At 38.3% G+C, this 13480-nt stretch overlaps 1 protein-coding gene across 3 annotated transcripts in view; it reads right to left on the bottom strand.

Moving 5' to 3' along the window:
- ZNF518A (zinc finger protein 518A) overlaps positions 1 to 13480 on the bottom strand; it is a 43969-nt gene extending 30489 nt beyond the window's left edge. For 2 of the 3 annotated variants that reach the window (XM_027775262.1, XM_006157322.3), the window contains exons 1-2: positions 13174 to 13480; positions 11214 to 11296 (exon numbers count right to left, since the gene is read on the bottom strand). The gene's annotated coding sequence lies outside the window, so the exon portion shown is untranslated. Of the gene's footprint in view, positions 1 to 11213; positions 11297 to 13151 lie in introns of all 3 variants that reach the window. The other variant, XM_006157323.3, reaches the window with a different exon arrangement.

Genomic DNA, 13480 nt, shown 5'->3' with positions numbered 1-13480 from the left:
TCCATAAGTCTGATGATTTCTATCTCAAATATACACTTTCCTTCTTCTCTTTTTATACTTATGTTCATCACCTTAGTCCAGGCCACCATCATCTCTAGCTTGAATTACAATAATCTTCCTGATATCCATGCTTCCCACTTGCCCACCATCTTCCTTTGAATACATTCTCCACAGGAGCAAAAGTGATCTTCCTCATATAATATAGGTAATATTGCTCCCTTCTGTAATAGAAAAGCCACTAACGTATCAAGAGAAATGCGTTTCTCACAGTTCTAGACACGGGAAGTCTAAGATCAAGGCACCAGCAGCAGTGCCGTGTGGTGAGGGCCTGCTCCAATTCACAGGTGGCCATCCTCTCACTGCATCCTCATGCTCCAAAGAGGTCTCAACTATAAGAGCACTAAATCTTTTCTGAGATTTTTACTATAGGGTGTGTATTCGCCAGAGAGAGAGAGAGAAAGAGACTGAAACCAAGAAATCATCTCCCAAGGGGCATGGCCATGCCACGATCCCTTCTCCTCCATTCACCTCTTGGGATTTTGGGTATACGCGCTCACATGCCCAGTTAGAGTTTTAAGCCACTGGGTCCAGGACTCGAAGCGTGGTCCACTATGTGGCAGTCCGGTGATGTAACCACTATGCCAACTGCTGGTTCCCAAGAGCACTAATCTTATTCAAGTACCTAATCACTTCCCAAAGGCATTATCATCCAAATATCATCACAATGGAGATTTGGTGTGGTTTTTTGGTAACTTTTTAAAATTTTATATTCATTCACTGTATATAATTACAGCATACAAAATTAATTTTCCCATACAGACTACACTGAATACTGACCCAATCAAAGATATTACCATACCTATTATCTTCAATAGATAACTTTCCATTTTGTTTATTAACTGTTTTACTTCTTTCTTTTTCCCCCTTGATTTCCTACCCTCCTCCCACACTGTCTCTGGTGTACACAGCTGCAGAATTTGGGAGTGAAGGGAGGGACATAAACATAGGTTCATGGTATGCAATCAACTGAAGTAAAATTTAATCTCTTTATGAAGACAAGAAACAGTGACATCCGGTCCAGGGCTTTTCTCTGTCGCTTCATCTCACACCACGTTACCTATCTAAATACACTCCAAGAAGCTGCCAGTCTCTCAGCTCAAGTACGCCTTTCCTGTCCTTCCTATCTCACACCTTTGGCCTGCTACTATTCCATCCTTAAAATTTTGTTTTTCCATTACCCAAATTCCTAGATCCTTTTCCTCTTCTAGGTTGGCTCAAATGTCACCACCTCTGAAAGGTCTTCCCCAACCTATAAACCATCCCCTCCTAAAAAAGAAAAAAAAAATCATTCTCTATTTTATCCGTTTGTGTTTTTTAAAAACATTTTTGTATCAATATTCTATTTGCCAGTTTATTTCCAATCTATCTCTACCAATGGAATATAAGATGCAAAAGCATGACAAACACAACTGTCACATTCTTTGCAATACTACCAGCATCTAGGCTTGTAGCTAGCACCAAATTTGTTCCAAGCCTTGGAAATACAAAGAGAACAAAACAGACAAAAATCGCACCCCCTTGGAACTAACATTCTACTTGATTAGTTAATAAACAAAGTAAGTAAATTCTACAGTGCTGCTCAGCAGTGACATGCTACAAAGAAAAATAAAGCCAAGAAGGAAAGGCAGGACCAGTTATAATTTTAAACACAAAGTCAGGGAAACTTCAAAAAAAGCATTCTTAGAGCCAAGATCTTAAAGAGCTGAGAGAGCTAGCCCAGACCCTGAGGGGACAACATGCCTAGCATACTTGAAGAATAGCAAAAACCTCCTTAGGAGAAGAAGTCAATGAAATAACAAAGGGACAAAAAGACATTATGGACATTGTTAAGGACATTAATTTTACTCAGAGATTGGAAGTTAATGAAGCATTTGAGGCAAAGAAGAGATAACTCTGGCTGCCATGTTAAGGACAAAGTACTTAAGAAAGATTTAAGAAGCAAGGGACTGAGGGAAGCTATGCTCTAGGCTCAATTTCCTAGACTCCCAAAATATTCAGACAACATAGGGCAACCTCCGTCTTTTCTCTGTTTCTGGCTGGCTGTCTCTCTGTCTCACACTCTCTCTCTCTTTAAATTTTTATTTTATTTTATTTTATTTTTTAAATTTTCAACCACTTCTCACTTTGGGCCTTTTCTTTCACTTGCTAATTTCAGAAGCCATTTTAAAGCTGAGGTGTGTTCTACATGCCGTGCGGTTTTCATGTAAAAAAAATTTTTTTCCCCTTTTTTTGGTAGTATTTTTCTAGTTTTTTTTTTCTTTTCCTTATTTTTTTAACCTTACTTTCTCACTCTAAGCTTCACTCTCCACACATGGAATGTCTAGATAGGCCTAGATGCATAGTAATCAAGCATGTGAATACTTTGAGTAACTGAAATCCTCACCACTTATTGAACCTCCTGCTTTAATGAAGAAATTTCTTTTTATAAATCTGAATTCCTTATCTCTCTGTGGATACCACACTGCAAAGCACAGTGGAGGATAGATTTTGTCACAAAATGACCAGAAACAACCACAGAAGCACAAGAAACATGAGAAATCAAGAAAATATCTCTCCCCTAAGGGAAAAGAACAATCCCTCATCATCCAGATAGTACAGTAGATCTCCTGGAAATGTCTGATAGAGAATTCAGAATATTCATAGTGACGAAACTAAATGAAATGCAAGAGCTGAGAGATAATGAACTCCAGAAGATGCAGGAGAAAAGAGACAAGTTCCAGGAGGTGTTGAAGTTCTTCCATGATCTCAAAGAGGAAATACACACCATAATAGAGAATCAAATGGAGCTATTAGAGATGAAAGATGACATTCAGGAAATCAAAACTGCCCTCGAATGTATTAAAAGCAGATTAGTCCATGCAGAAAATCAAATCTCACATGTTGAAGGCAAAACCTCTGTCTAGAAAGCAAAACAAAACAAAAAAACTGTGAAAAGGGAACCAGCAGTTAGCGTAATGGCTATGTCACTGGACTCCCACGTAGTCGACCGTGGTTCGCGTCCCAGACCCAGTGGCTTAAAACTCACGCCAGGCGCATGTGCGTGTGTGCCCAGGATCCCGAGAGGAGAATGGAGGAGAAGGGATTGCGGTGTGACCATCCCCTCTGGGGGGTGATTTCTCACTTTCTGTCTCTATGTCTCTGTTTGTCTGGCGAGCGCATGCGCCCCATGGCGAAAAAAACCTCTCCAAAAAAAAACTGTGAAAATAACCCAAAAAATGAGAATATAATACGAGAAATACTAGACAGCATCAAGCACCCAAACATCCAGATATTCGGTATTCCAGAAGGTGAGGAAACTAATAAAGGCATTGATAATCTATTCCGTGAAATCTTGGGAAGAAAACTTTCCAAATCTAGATAGGCTTTTAAATATCCAGACCCAAGAAATATAAGGGACCTCTACTAGAATCAACCCAAGAAGATCTTCTCCAAGGTACATCATAGCCAAACTGGCCAAAACTACCAACAAAGACAAGATACTAAAATTAGGAAGAGAGACGTTAGGTTACTTATAAAGGTTATCCAATCAGGTTAACCTCAGACCACTCATCAGAAACAATGCAAGCAAGGAAAGAATGGGAAAAGATATTCAAAGTATTAAGTGAAAAACAGTTTCAACCAAGAATACTATACCCGGCAAGATTATCCTTCATGTGGAAAGAAAGGATAAAAACATTCTCAGATAAACAAGACCTGAAAGAATTTGCCAATAGCAGACCCACTCTTCAAGAAGTTCTAAAAGGAGTGTTCTACCAGGAGAACTAAAGGCACATACAGAAATAAGAGAACAAAAGGCAACCAAGGAAATGACCAATTTAATGCTAGGGACAAGAAATATCAATAATAACATTGAATGTTAACTTCCAGGACTTAAACGGTAAGACTGGACCACAGTAACACTGCGTATTCAACAGAAGAGTGTTTGAACATAAGACTGAAATCGTGAAATAGAATTTTATGACTTTTGAGTAAAACATTAATGATTTCTTTTTTTTACTATGCTTTGTTTTCCCCATTTAAACATTTTACTTTCTTTTGAGTTGCTGATAGTTTCAAAAGTATGTTAAAATATTTTTCTTGTTTGTTTCTTTAAATGGAAACAAACTTTTCTTCCTTCCTGACCCCTCCTGAATTGGAACTATTTGGGAGTATTCTTATTTTGTGGCAGAAAGCTTATTTGCATAAGTTCAATAAAACCTGTAGCCTTGAATCAGAAATTAGAAATACTCATTACTGGACAGGGCTTTGACTAGAATGTCATACCTGTAGAATAATCAGAAAACTATGGAACTAAGGTGGATTTCAAGTAAGCCAACAGAAGCTCTTAAAAAGATGACCTGGCAGAGAGGATTAGAGAAGATATATGAAAGAATTTATAACATAAAATGACCTGGACTTTTCCAGCCCAGCATTGTAATCAGTAGAGACTGGAAAAGAGCAATCACACCAGAGGATTATCTTGAGAAAGACTTTGAAGGAAGAAAAAGAGACTGATCTTTGCTAGCAGGTGGTATATCACAGAATACTTGGTAGGCAGGGCTGAACTGAGAAGGTTTATGTGTGACTACTGTGCTGGGCATTTCCTTTTCAACAGTTTGAGTAGCTGATATGTAAATATTTCCTCAAAAATATTTAAAGCCATACTGTCTCTGTTGTTACAGAGTCACAAACAAAATTAAATTTTAAGAAATATATTGAACATTATCTTTAAAATTGAGTAATCTGAAATTTTTTAAGTTGTTCATTAACTGTCCAGAACTATGGAGTATGAGCAAAAATTTTTTGATAGGTAAAGTAAATGTGGAAAAATGTAAAAATAAAGTAAAATAAAGTTATATAATTATTTTAAAAATAAAAAAAGAAAATAGGTAAAATAAATGAATAAATGTTTTTTTGTTGTTTTTTAAAAAAGAAAAAGGAAGAAGAAGCAACAAGGGACCAGTTCAAAGGTTGTTCAGGTAAGAGATGTTGATGTTGGCTTGGCAGAGACAAAGAGGCATGGTCAGATTCTGGATACATTTTGAAAATAAGAGTCTATAAGATTTGATGAGGCACTTTCTCTGAAGGAGAGACAAGGATAACTATAGAAGTTCTGACCTCAGCAACTGGATGAACTGAGTTGCCACTTAGCTGAGACAGAATAGGCTAAGTAAAATTAACAAGGAAGGATATCAAAAATTCAGTTTCAGGGCCAGCAGGTTATGTGGAAGCTAAGCAGCTGGATCCCACATGGTAACTGCATGGTTTGAGTTCCAGACCCAACAGCTTGAAAATCAGAAATCAGGCCAGGCACATGCACATGCACGCGCAAACCAAAAATCCCTAAGAGGAGAATGAAGAAGGGATTGCAGCAGCGTGGGCAATCCTGGGAAGCAGGAGGATAATTTCTCACTTTCCCCCTCTCTGTCTCTCTCTGGTGAGAGCATGTACCCTATAGCAAAAAAAATAAATAAATAAATAAAATAAAGTTTAATTTTAGTCATTTAAACTTTGAGATGTGTATTTGACAAACAAGTGGAAACGTGGGATATAAAGTGAGATATAGAGGTTTAGGTGAAAGAATTTGGGAGTTGTTGATGTATATAAATGTATGTACATATTTACATAGAGATAAGATGAAATCACCAAGGAGCAAGTAAACAGGTAAGTCCAAGGCTTGAGCCTCAAGACTACAACACTAGGAGGAAAGATGTGAGAAAGAGCAACTGAGACTGGAAAGAAACAACTAGTGAGACTGAAGGTAAATGGTAAATGCAGTATCCTGAAAGTAAAGATGAAATGTTTCCAGGATAAGGGACTGATCAACTCTGTCAATCAAGAGGAAGACTAAGAAGGACCACTGGACTTGATGGCAAGAGTGGAACCGTTTCAGTGGAGCTAGAGGAGAAAGGCTGACTAGTGTAGATACAAGAAAGAAACAGGAAGAGAAGTAAAGACATAGTACAGAAAGCTCTTCCAAGGAGTTTTACCATAAAGAACCAAAAGGCAGATAAGGTGAAGTAGTGCTATTTTTTGGTTTTCTTTTAATTTTTCAAAAAAGTTCACAGAGGATGTGTGCACTAGCTAGAGAAGGACAGAGGGAGTCCTCCATTATGCTCTGAAGATTTGGGATGTGCGCACGCCACACACACATAAACACAGCATATTTTTCAAGCCACAGGTCCAGGACTCAAACTACACAGCTGGCCACATAGGATCCAGCTGCCTTAACCACCATGCCACTGACTGGCCCCTATTTTTTTTTATTTTTAAAGATGGACAAAATTATAGTAGATTGCATGTTTATGAAAATAATCTATTTAAAATGGAAAAACGGGAGCCAGCAGGTGGCGTTGTGGCTAAGGTGCTAGACTCTCACATGGCTAACTGCGGTCTGAGACCCAGACCTGGCAGCCTGCTTTCTCACCCCCCGCTTTGGTGAGCACACATATCCTATAGCAGATTGAAAAATACTAATGATTATAGATAAATAATTCTTTTTAAAAAATGGAAAAACTGATGATAGAGGAAATACAACAGCAATGTCCTTCAGTAGGAAAGAAGGGACAGAATCTAGTGAACAAATTGAAAAGTTAAACTAAAAAAAGAGCAAATTAAATTCACCTATAGTAACTAAAGGGGAATAAAGATGCTAACAGGTGGGGGGATGTGAATGTGAGAGCTTGTGGAATAAAGTGTCTCATTAAGTCTACCGTAGAGGTTGGCAAAAGCCTGTGCTGCCTGTTTTTGTAAATTAAGTTTCACTGGAACACAGCCATGTTCATTCATTTACAACTTGTCTATGGCTGCTTTTATGTTATAAGGGCAGCTGATAGGTGTGACAGAGACCATACGTCCCACAAAGCCTGATATATTTACTATCTGGCCATTTAAAGCCAAAGTTTGGCAGCATGGTACAAGGAATACTCTATTAATCTCTCTGAGCTGATGGATTACTGGCTATAAGAAAAGAAGACAGCCCAAAGACCTAGGAGACAGCAGCACTGACGCAGTGAATAATGCAACATTAACTTCTACATCATTCCTAGTACTTAGAGCTCAAAAATGAACATTCTCTGATAATCAAACATTAATTCTAATCCTTATTTTCTTTAAAATGTCTTTATACCTATTACTACATTGCTCTGAATGTGCTGCATCGCTAGAGAAGGGGGTATGATTTTACCTGTTACTAAGGTATCTCTCAAAAAAAGAAGAGATGAAAAAATAGAAATCAAAGATCATTCCAAGTTAATTCTTATTTTTTAAGTCTTCAATATAAATACAAGGAAGACTTTCTTCCACAGTGAATAATTTTATACAATTTCACTGAACCTAATTTATATTTTACCATGAGAAAAAAATGGCATTACGTTAGGGTGTCGGAAAAGTCATGGCACATTTTTGCACAGAAAAACATGGCGTGACTTTCCCAGCAACCCAATATTAAAAGAAATATAAAAATCTCACTCAAATCTCCATCTTAGTAGAAAGAACCAAAATTTCTGCTTGGCTTTCCAGTATCTCATTCATGGATTTACCTCACATATTTAATACCTAATCTCATTTCTTTTTTTTTTTTTTTAGAGGCTTTTTCCTACAGGACACGTGTGCTTGTCAGAAAGACAGAGTGAGATAGAAACTGAGAAATCACCCCCCAGGGGGTAGGGCCACACCGCAATCTCTTCTCCTCCATTCTCTTCTCGGGATCTTGGGCATGCACACACACATGCCCAGTGTGAGTTTAAGCCACTGAGTCCGGGACTTGAACTGAAGTCGACTACATAGGAGTCCAGCAACATAGCCATTACGCCAACTGCTGGTCCCTGACCTAATATATAATATAATTTTTAATCTTATATCTTACATCTTACTACTTCTCACTCCCCCAAAAAACGCATACCACTACAATCAAACCAAACTCTACCCCATCCTGGATCAGTTCATAATCATTTCCAACTTTATCCTTTCTTCAATTACTCTCTGTGCCTATCAAAACCCTATTCATGGGGGCTAGCAGGCAGCGTGGTGATTTAACATGCTGGACTCCTGCATGGCCAACCTGGTAGCTTGAGTCCCAAACCTGGTAGCTTGTTTTCTCACTTTCCTTCTCTCTCATTCTGTTTCTCTCTGCTGAGCATACATGTCCTATAGCAAATTAAAATAATAATAATAATGAAATAAATAATTCTTAAAAATTTTTAAAACCTACTCATAAGTCAAAACCTCTATCAAGAAACCTTCCTAAATAGACCAACCCTCATGAATTTACTTCCTATTAGAACCCAAACTTAAAATACAATTGTACATTCATTTATCTGCTTTGTGCTATGTTTTCTGGACAGCAATATGGAGTCCTTGACTAAACTTTAAGCACTTTACTTTATTTCATATTTTTTAAGTTTTTCTTTTTCCTTCCATGAAAGAGGCAGAGAGAGAGAGAGAGAAGGAGAGGGAGAGAGAGAGAGAGAGATAGTCACTCCCAACAGGGTCTTCATACCAGGATCCATCCCATTTCAGCCAGCCCAGATCACAGGAATACAGAGATATGATCAGCATGCACAAAGAGACCTCAGAACATGAACCCAGGTCCAGTATCCCATGGGGGTCCAGAATCACAGAGCAGTGTGTTACTGCTACACCACTGGCTGGTCCCAAAACTGTAAGCACTTTAGGCAAAGAATTCCCATTATTCTTACATATGACTAAAATGCTATGTGCCACAATGATTACTCTGAACACATGCATGTTCATCTGTTTAACCTAAATATATAAAAAATAATCTATATTAGAAAAAATTCACCATCCTCTAATACTCGACTACCCAGGCAGGTGCACATGTGTATACACAGTAGACACCCAATAAATGCCTGTAAGTTGAATGAAGAATAGCCTTGAATGCATGTAGGCAGGACAAATAAATAAAGGACATCTTTTCTAAGAAGGAAGAAAGGGGCAAATTACAGAAGGATGGAAATGATTAACTCAAAGCTTTACATCTTAAATTCACAAAGGCCATATAGTCATCAGAACACTTTCTGCTACAATTCAATTCAAACAAATTTATACATAGAATTTTGGCCAAACAGAATGCAAGGGACACAATAAAACTACAGGTACCACATACTATGTTTCCCAACACTGAAACTAGCACTTGACTGTCCAGTGCCATCCATCTCTCACTAATATGGCATCATGTTCTTCTACTACAGATGTGCTTCTCATCCATGTGGCAAAAACTGTCACTAGCCACCTCCCAGGTTAACTTCAGAGAAAAGGGAGGCATCCTTCTCTTAGCATTCACACATCAGTTTGAAAGAAATCTGACTGTTTCAGTCAGGGATGATTAGTCTCCAGTTATAAGACTGTAAGACTAACAGTCCACCAACCACTCAGAATAAGGGAAGTTTAGTTCCCGTATGAAGAGAGAGTGAATTAACAAAAACATCATAAATACCTTCTACTGTCACAACTTTCAACAAGCCAATTTTAATGAAGAACTGACAATGATTTTATTACATTTTGAAATTACCTGACTTATTATCTATAAAGCCTGTATTTGTTTTCAAATATTACCATTTCTTAAAATGAGGCCCATGTGACATCTACTTAATTTTCCTAAGTTTCAAGACATGCACCTTCATTCAAACATTCTGATGCTTCCTTCATGCAGCCATAATGATCCCTTTAAATTTGCAGTCAGACTTTGCTCATTAATTTTCAAGATGCAATAAGCCAAATCATTCTGAGCAGTCACTACATAGCAGCCTCTTATTTACTTCATTATGTCTGAAGTTTTCATTCTTTATTACTTCTTCTGAGTAGTGTGGATGAAACAGTATAGAAAACTCTTAGCATTTAGCATTATGTGTCCTACTCCGGAAACACATGGCCATGGGAATCTCATGGTACAGGGTCAAATACTACGTACAAGGACGTTACTTAGGTAAACGACATAAATAAAAACCTGGTTTCTCAATTCAGGTTTGTTCCTCTCTACTCAACGTAGTTGTCAGATACTAATTTCCGGCAAAATAAAAACTCCACGCCTTTGTGAAAAATGGTCCTTAATAAAAAGCCATTTGCTTTTATTCAGGAAAGAAAATGGTTGTCATTACTACAGTAATAATGAAAGATCGTTAGTCTATTTGAGCTATTTTAAAACTTACCTACAAAATCGTATTCCTAACTTAGAATTACATTTATGTGTATACACACTACATTTAATGAGGGGAATTATATGACACTGTGATATCCAGAAATTTCGGGATTTCAAAGAACCGAGGACCTATCTAACACAAACAGCAGCACATACGTTTCAACAGCAGATAAACCATGTTTTCGTGCTGTATACAATATTACACACATTTCCAAAGCACTCCTTACAGTACCAATGATTTGACAAATATTTTTTCCTTCTCTTTATCCATACCAAGATATCCAGAAGACTGTCTCCAGGAGAAACCAGTTGGTGGTAATTCCCAAGTCCCTTTTCCGACTCATAATGCACTAGCACCTATTATATACATTTTCTCTAGTTCCATTGTTTCACTTAAACTATATTGAAACACGGACACTCTTCTGGTCATTTATATAGGTTTAAAACATTTTTCTACCCCACTGTTATTTACCTAAAGCTTTAACGACATGTCTATGCTTAGGAGAATAATGCAGCTAAAATTATCTTTAAATCTCTAACAGAATGAGCCAGCCAGTGACATGGTGGTTAAAGCAGCTGAAGCCTACATGGTCAACTGAGGAATTCAAGTCCTGGACCCAGTAGCTTGAAAAACATACTGGATACAGTGTGTATGCAGGCCCAAAATCTCAAAAGGAATGATCAATGGAGAAGGGACTGCAGCATGATGGTTTCCCATGGTGAAGACAGTGCTTTCTTACGTTCCCTCTTTCTCCAGTAAGTGTACATACTCTTTGGCAAAATTTAAAAACAACCAAAAACACTAACAAAATATAAGTAAGAAATTGTGAAACTCAAAATTACTTTTTTTATTTATATTAAAATGAATATAAGTATATATTTCATTTTGGCCAAAAATAAAACTACAACTTCTATCAGTCACATCAACACAAAACTTTTACTTTAGTCTGATATTAAAACACACTAACTTACTACAAGCAGACTATATACTCTACCTTTTTAATTTTTACCATACCTCTGTCTTCAAGGAACAAAAGGCACGCAATTTAATGCTTGGACAGTAGGACAATCAGGAACAGTGATCAAGAGAGATGACAGCTGAAAATGAAGACCAAGATTTTAAAACTCTGACTGCAAAAACGGCGTAAAAATGTACTCTTAATTTGACTGCACTTCATAGTCAACTTAGGTGTATAAAGTAATTAAAACAAAAAACTCTGCACATAGGTATATATCACTGATATCCAGTTACCCAGTGTTAATGTCATAAATTTACGAAAGTCACAACTCAAAGCTTACGATCAGTCTAATTCGTTATAACCATTTATTATAAGACAGAGAAAATGAGTCTTGCCCAAAACCACAAAACTAAAACTAGTATCTGGATCTGATTCCAATCGATTTATTCTACCAACACAATGCTACCTCTCAAAACTCACTTTTTATATTTCAAGTCTCATGAAAACTGCTCACCATGTGAAGTCAGTACTCCATATGGAACTGAAATACTCATAGCCTACACACTTGGGACCAGATAATGGAAAAAAATTCTTAGGACGTCATTATAACTCTTTTCTTCTGCTTACAGTGTTTGGCCCAAAAAATTTTTACTAAAGTAGCTGAAGAAATATGGACTAATTCAAGTCTGGTATCATTTAGAAGGGGGAAAAAAATGTACTAGATGTCCTAACTTACACAGTGCTTCAATGACATTTACAAACAACTTCAAAGTAAGCAATAAAAATACATTAATGGGCATTTAAGAGTATATTTTGAAGTCAAACTACACATTTATATAAAAACTTTTGGAATCATACTATTCTATGAGCAGGAAGGACAGGATGGAATTTAAGTGTGACATACATAAAAACCTCAAGTATTTAACAAGTTTGTATATTCTCAGTACACACAGTAGGTGTTCACCGTGGTTGCTGTCCATTAATACTTCCATAAAATCAGTTACAAAAGGTTTTTGAATTGGTAATATTTATTTTCACTGCAGCAGTAAGGAAACTATGCGAAATAAATTAAATACCTACATTTCATCTCTCCTTCCTCCACCTTTTGCTAACAATTTTCTTAATCTTGGAATGATCTTATTTATGATCATTTCTACAAAACTCATCTATGCTTATCTTCCCCATGAAATGCAATGCCCTGAAAATATCAATATAATGTCGTCTTTCTTTATGAATGTAAGAAAAATACAGTTTTGCTGAAAGATAAGGAGTCCATTTTAATAGATTGCAGTTAAACTCTAAGAATGTTAGGAAATTTCACTGAATCAAGTCAAATGGTTTCTAGCTATTCAATCTCTGGCTACTAAGAATATACTAGAATCAGCCCACTTGCTGCAAATAGGCAAGTCAACAATTACCAATAAACTAGGCCTAACACATACAAGCCTCCCGAACTAATGAAATTCCTATCCCCGTGTGGTTGATGTCTTCCTATTTCATAACTGTGACAAACTGTAGAGTTCAACATTCTTACGAATTCCTTCCATATGGACTTATTTTATTTTTGAGGGTTTCTTTTCAGAAGTTTGATAACATGCTAACAATGTTTTCACTAAAGTAGGTCACAAACACTAAATGCCCCCAAATTTAAACCTCCAAGAATACTCAGTCTTAACTTTGGTATTCTGAACTTTAAAGCTACATCTGCTTCGTCGGCCTACTTAAGGGCGACATCACTTTATTTTATACACATTTTCCCTTCCCCTACCAAGCTCGGAAGAGCTTGTCTACTTGACAATGAGGACACCACATTAATAGACTCAACATGGACCCTCCAAGTGAAAAAAGCCAGTCACAAAGAAAGCCGTCGGCCTCTGGGTGTGGTTGGGGTCTGCAGGGAGGAGCATCTTTGGCCAACTCTGGAGCGGGGGCGCGCAGCAGAGCGGGGCATCTCCCAAGAAATGGCCCCAAACGGCCATGGGCTGGGCCCGCACCGGGGACGCCGTCGAGTCGGACCTGAGAATCTACAGCTCGAGGGGTGCGGTCTGAGGGCTGCCCATGCCGTCGCCGCCGGCCGCCGAGCAGGAGCTTCGAGCGCCGCGCGCCCCTTCCTCCGGGTTCCCCCGACCCGCGCCGATCCGCCCCTTCCTCCGGGGTCCGGCGGCTCAGCGCGGAGGCACACCGTGCCCGGGCCTGCCTCCTCGGGCGCGGCGGCGCGGAGAGCCCAGGGGCCCCGACGTGGCGCCGGCCCGGGCTCAGGAGCGCAGGCTGGGCTCCAGCAGCCTACCCCAGCGCTGGGGAAAGGACCGACTTCTCTAGGAAA

Source organism: Tupaia chinensis, unplaced genomic scaffold, assembly GCF_000334495.1.
Source record: "Tupaia chinensis unplaced genomic scaffold, TupChi_1.0 Scaffold000539_1, whole genome shotgun sequence".
Lineage (NCBI taxonomy): Eukaryota > Metazoa > Chordata > Mammalia > Scandentia > Tupaiidae > Tupaia > Tupaia belangeri.
Note: the sequence above shows the minus strand (reverse complement) of the source record. Positions and strands in the feature narration are given on the sequence as shown.